Source organism: Talpa occidentalis, unplaced genomic scaffold (assembly GCF_014898055.3).
Source record: "Talpa occidentalis isolate TD23 unplaced genomic scaffold, MPIMG_talOcc4v2.1 talOcc4.4, whole genome shotgun sequence".
Taxonomy (NCBI): Eukaryota; Metazoa; Chordata; class Mammalia; order Eulipotyphla; family Talpidae; genus Talpa; species Talpa occidentalis.
Window position 1 is genome coordinate 109,025,958 of NW_023604295.1, and position 6,274 is coordinate 109,032,231.

Consider the following 6,274-nt stretch of genomic DNA (forward strand, 5'->3'; position numbering starts at 1 on the left):
ATTCTCCACTCTGCCTTCTAAATTCACTGTTCTGGCTTGTGAGTGGGACTCCTTTGGACATTAAAAGATAAACATGTATGCCCTCTTCTAGAAGGATACTTTGGTTTACCAGCAACATAATATTCTGCGTATTAACTATAGTAACATTGAGGAAAGTATCTTTGCAGATGTGATTAAGAAACTTGAATGGGAGAGATTATCCTGGATTACCCCAGTGGGCTCTAAATGACATCACAAAGGTCTTTATAAAAGAGAGGCATTAGAAAACTTAAATAAGGGACCAGGAAAATGAATAACTATAAGAAAGTGAAAATCAAAATCAACAAAAAACTATGAACCAGAGACACTTTTTGGGGTTGGGGGGTGGGAGGGGAGGGATTGGGGTCAGAATGGGGGGGTTGCAATTGTATGGGGGAATATAAAAATAAAATTTATTATTTAAAAAAAAGAGAGAGAGGCATTAGGATCTCTCTCTCTGTATTTCTCTCCGGCTGTCTCTGTCTCTGTCTCTCTGACTCTGTCTCTCTGTCTCTCTGTCTCTCTGTCTCTCTGTCTCTCTCTGTCTCTGTCTCTGTCTCTCTCTCTCTCTCTCTCACACACACACACACACACACACACACGGTTATGTAAAGATGGAACAGAGAGTGATTCAAAGATGTTGGCCCCAGAAATTGTAGTGATGTAGCCCATAGCCACAAGCTAAGAAATGCCAGCACCTACTAGAAGCTGAAGGGACCAAGAACAGATTCTCCTGGAAGCTCTGGTGGAAGTGTGTTTTGCTGAAATCTTGATTTGGACCAGTGCTATTAATTTTAGACTGTTGCCTCCAGAACAGTGAAAGGACAAATTTCTGTCATTTTAAATTGCCAAGGGTGTGGCAATCTGTTCAAGCAACCAACCACAGGATGCTAATTTGAGGTGCAATATCACTCTGTGCTGGACAGTCTTTGGACACACCCTGCTGTTGTTACCCTGGTCTCAGGACTCTTCTGCTGAAGGGTGCCTCCTTTCAGGGCCTGTAGAGGAAAAAGCAATGAAAAAAGTCAGGAGACTCGTTGGCTTTGAGCAAATCACTCCGCTTAGCCTAACAGTGATTTCCCAGACTGACAAGAGCAGAGACCAATTCATTCCCCTTCATCTCCCAGGGGCTAAAGCAGAATGGGGCTCAACCATAGTCAGCACCTCATGTTTGTGGAATGAATACTACAGTAGTTACTTTGCAGGGTTGTTTATTGTGGGGTCTAACTTAGTAATATAAAAGTATTTTGAAAGTTGTAATGCAATAAACAAAAGACGTATGTCTCTCTGAACTGTGTTCCTTGGAATGAGCAAGATACAGCTGGGATTGGGCTGGCTAGAAGCCAAATCGCCTACACACATGAAGAGAAAGGAAAAATGTCGCTCCGGGGGGCTAAGCAGCCTTGGAACCCGGAGGCTGTTTCTGTGAAGGCAAGAAGACCGTCTTTTTAATGAGCTAAGCAGTTGTGCAGTATGCATTTGAATTTGCCAGATTGCTCTACTCCCTGTAGATGGTGAAGGGGGGAGGGGTAGGGAAGATGAGAATCCTTTATAAGGAAGGCTGAGTTTGGGAGGATGTGAGTGCATGTGATACAGTAAAAAATAAAGTTGATCTTGGGCCTCCCCGGTGGCACAGCGGGTTAACCACAGTGCTGTGAAGCTGTCCGCAGCCTCTGCAGTGCCGGTTCAATTCCCGGCCTGCCAGGGAGCTACCCACATGGCGCAGCAGACCTCTCCTGTCTCCCACGCTGCTCCCCTCAACAGTATATTTCAGTCTGTCTGCCTGTTCTGCTCCCTGCTGTGTCTCTGGTGGATTCTCTCACCCTCCCACACCTCTGGCCTGTACCCCAGTGCTTGTATAAATAAATAAAAAATCTTTAAAAAACAAATAAAGTTGATCTTTGTCCCCACTTCCTAGCACAGAATTTCAAAATTCCTTGGAAATTTTTGTGTGTTAGGAGCACGTTTTATCATTCATAACAAGCCTCTTTTGACCATACCAGTGTTTAAACTAACAAGGCGACACATGTGGACCTTTACATTGTCTCAAGAAGGGACAGGACATGCCAAAAAGACAAAATAGGTTATTAGAAAGTTGAAACTTTCTGTGCACCCCACAATCTCCAGGGAGGGAAGAGGCTCTGGAAATTGAGTCCAGTCACATCACCAATGATTAATCAATCATTCCTACATAATGAAACTCCAATAAAAATGCTAGACACCAAAATTCAGGGGACCTTCTAGTGAGTGAACACATCAATGTACTGGGAAGCTGTTGTACCCCAACACAAGCTGCCACACTTGGGACCTCTCCAGATCCTGCCCTATGATTCTCTTCAGCTGCCTAGTCATTTGTAATCTTCATAGCAGTTGGAAGTATAGCACTCTCCTGGGTTCTGTGAGCTGTTCTAGCAAATTAACATACCTGAAGGGGTTGTGGAAAGTTCCAAATTTGTAGGTAGGCCAGATAGGCATGCAGATGAACTGGGGAACAACACCTGTGACTGGCATTGAAGTAAGGGCAGTCTTCTTGGATACCAGCCTTTGAAACTGTGAGTTCTGAATTGACTCCAGGTAGTGTCACAATTACATTGAAATGGAGGACACTCAGTTGGTGTCAGAGAATGTGTGTGAACTCAGTGCAATATTCAATTCCTTTCGCTTCTGCACTTGAAAGTCAATGGCAGAGAAAGTAGTAGCTGCCTTTGACTGACCAGGCAAGAAGGAATATAGCTGTGTGGTCCAAGCACAGGGAGTTCGGCCATGCAATTCTAGCATCACTTATACCATGAACCCCAGAGCAATGCCTTTACCTCCATAGGGTCTTCTACAACGTAAGGCAACTTAGCTATGCATCAGAATCATCTGAGAAACTAAAAAACACACTCTCTCAGCCCCAGTCTCCTGAGTTGGAACCGAAACTGAAAAGAGGTCCCAGGAGTCAATATTTGTTAAAAACATCCCTATTGATTCTGTTGCAATTAATGGGTAATTGATCCGGTCAGGGTTCCCCCAAGTTCCAAGATGATAAGAACAGCCTGTACCTCATTGCAAATCTATCAAATCACAGTCTCCACTGGAGGCATATGGGAATTAAAAATTTTTTAATGGTTCTAATGATTCTTAGCACCACAGAAGTTTCTAGAGTGAGACCTAGAGCAGCAATTCCAAAAGTGTGATTGTGGGACCAGTGTCCTCTGCATCACCTGGGAACTTGTTAGAAATGCCAAGTCTTAGGCTCCATACTAGACCTACCAAATCAGAATGCCCAGGGTGCAGGGATCTGAGACTGAGTTAGCCCTTAGCTGATTCTGATGTTGCTCAGTTTGAACACCATTGACCCAGAGAACCTCTAAGGGTCCAGCCCTGGACATATAAGTCCAAATCTTGCATGACAATTTTATTCCTATCTTGAGTGGGCTCAATAAAATGTAAAAGGAAATGGTCAATCCTAGACCCTACTGTCCATTGAGACTCACTGGGAGACTCGTATATGCTGCCAGAAGCAGGAAACCTGAAGTCAGGATGAAACATGTTTCCACCAGTTTTCAGGAGAATATCCACCCTTTCTTGGGAATTCCCCATGGCAGAAGCTGCTCGGCACTGTTTTCTTCTCTAAATAAGTAAAAATCTTTGCAGGCTTATCTCTTTTGGGCCTTCTAGTCTCTTTAAAGCTCAAAGGTGCATGTTATTGGAAGAAACTAGAAAGAGATCATCTAGTCTGATCCTATTTTACCAATTAAGAAAGAGGGAGGATTTGATAATATATGTAAAATCAAAGAGTATTGCTCATACAGTGAGATGTCAATCATGTCTCAATAAACAGGGAGAAAAATAAATACACTCAAAAGCAAAAAAGAAAGGCAAAAGCGCCCAGAGCTACTTAAGTAACTTCTCCATACTAACAGAAATACCAACCAATACAATTAGTTTGTGAAAAGCTGGACTCGGACTGTCTGACTCATTTCACTGACCCACGTGGCATCCTTTGACTGTTCTCATCAAAGCATGGAAGTAACAGCTACCTGGTCTTTGAGCCCTAAGATTATCCAACCGCAGCAGAGCATTTAGGGCCATACATACATATTCGGTGACTTTCAGGTCTCTGGGAATGGTGTGGACTTAGATTCCTATTGGCAAGGAGGGTGCGGGGGAAGAAAGGGGAAGGTAAATAAGGGAAATGAAGAAGAAAATGTTTTTTCCAGGTAATCACAGCTCTTGCTCCAGAGTTTCCCCCATATGTCTTCCTTTTTTCTCAGAGTTACAAAATAATTCTGTAAACTAGACATAAATATCCCAAATTTACCCATGAGGAGGTACTGTCAGAGAGGCAAAGTCTTGGTCAAGTCCAAACAGTGGGCCAAGAGTAGAGGCAGGTTTAAAACCCTCAACGCTGGATCCCATGCTCTTCCCATGAAGCCATGCTGTCTGCTGAGTGATTTGGAATTGGTTGTGTGATTTCTCTCAATCCCTAAGTCCCTGAATCTTAACCTTGACTCCACATTAAAATTGTTGGGATCTTTTAAAAAATGCTAATAGTTGCTACCCTTCCTCCCACTCTCATTAAAACATTGGACCTCTGGGGGTGGAACCAGGATATTGGTATTTTTTAAAGCTCCCAGGGAAATGCTAATGTGCAGACAGGGACACAAGCCACTTTTCTAAATGTTCAATTTGCTTCAAAATAATTTAGTTAACCAGGAATAGATACTGTTCTTTAAAGCAAGTGGTGCTAATTTAATTCATTAAATTACTCAAACCTAGGATTCAATTATATTTAGCCAGTCGATAAAGAGAAGAATGAGGAAAAGAGAGACAGTTGAGTCTTTGTTCAATCACTATTGGTGATCTTGTTTGCAAGACTGTTGTGGTATAAGAAATAACATCTCATCTCGGGACCACTATCCCTCACTCCCACCCCAAGATTCCCAAGAACACCATGTTATCTTGGTGTTTGAAAAATGTATATATGTTTAAAAGTAATTATAGAAAATTGAAAGTTAATTATTCTGAACATTATTTTACCAAAAGAAAGTTCTCTTTTAATTTAACAGGTCTTCTATTTAAGGCATTTTGTGTTGTATTCCTAGGTTAAACATAGAAGACGATGATCTCATCGAAGTCCTTGGGTCTTATCCAAGAAACTTTTTAATTAATGGCATCTTCATTAAGATTAAAAATAGATCTTTAACAAGAGGTCTTTCTTTAAGGAAATCTATGCCTCTCCCTCTTCAATTACAACTTCCTGGTGTGATATGTGTTCCCAGAGACTGGAAACAGCTAACCCTCTGCTTTTGAGCACAAAGAATTGGGGGGCACTGAGGAGCCCCAGTGAGCCTCCCTAGTCAACTTCTTCCCACTGACACAGGGACAGGATGGCCAAGCCAGTCCCAAATTTCTTCCCCAGAAAACTACCCCCTGCTTTGAACCCTTACATGCTGAACCAGAAAGTGGTTTATGATTGACATTTTGTTCTGCCTGAAATTTTTCATACCTTATTTATTTAAACATTTATCTCGTCTTAAATTTTCAAAATAATTTGCTTCAAAATCATTTAGAATTTATGCTTGGAGTAAATTTTTTTCAGTTAAAACCTCCTCTAGTTTCTGGGATCTTCCTCAACCTCTCCAGATCAAATGAGAAGGTTCAAAATTTTACAATTCAGAGAGAAATGTGCTAGAAAAAAATCTTTGAGACAGACTTAAGTTACTAGAATTTCTTAGCCTGGAGGAAACTGGCTTCAGGGTAACCCATTAATTGCCTAAATGTATACAAAGATTACTCTAGGGAAGATGGTAGCCAGCTATTTTGCACATACCCTGAGAAAAGAACAAAGGAGGCCTAGTTAAATTGCTACAGGAGGGATTTAGTGGGATCAGTTTAAGGAGAACCTGCATTGCAGAAGCAGGTGAAAGAGCAAGAGCTCTCTTCTTTGAAGCTTTAAAAAGAAAAACAACATACTCCATTATATTGACTGACATTAGTGATTCTTGGGAGTAGGAAGATTAGTCAAAATTTTTTCAGTGTACAGTGACAGAAACCCAACAAGTAGCTCTTTCTTAAAAGAGGAAATCACTGACTCCCATGGATGAAAATCCAAGCAGGTGAACTACAGGCACTGCAAGATTCAAGTGTTCAAACAAAATGTACAGCTTGTCTTTCTCCCTCTCTGCCCCTGTTTGATTTTATTTTCCAAGGACTTTCTCCTTATGACAGCAAGATGGCTGTAGGCAACTTTGAGTATATTCCACCATTA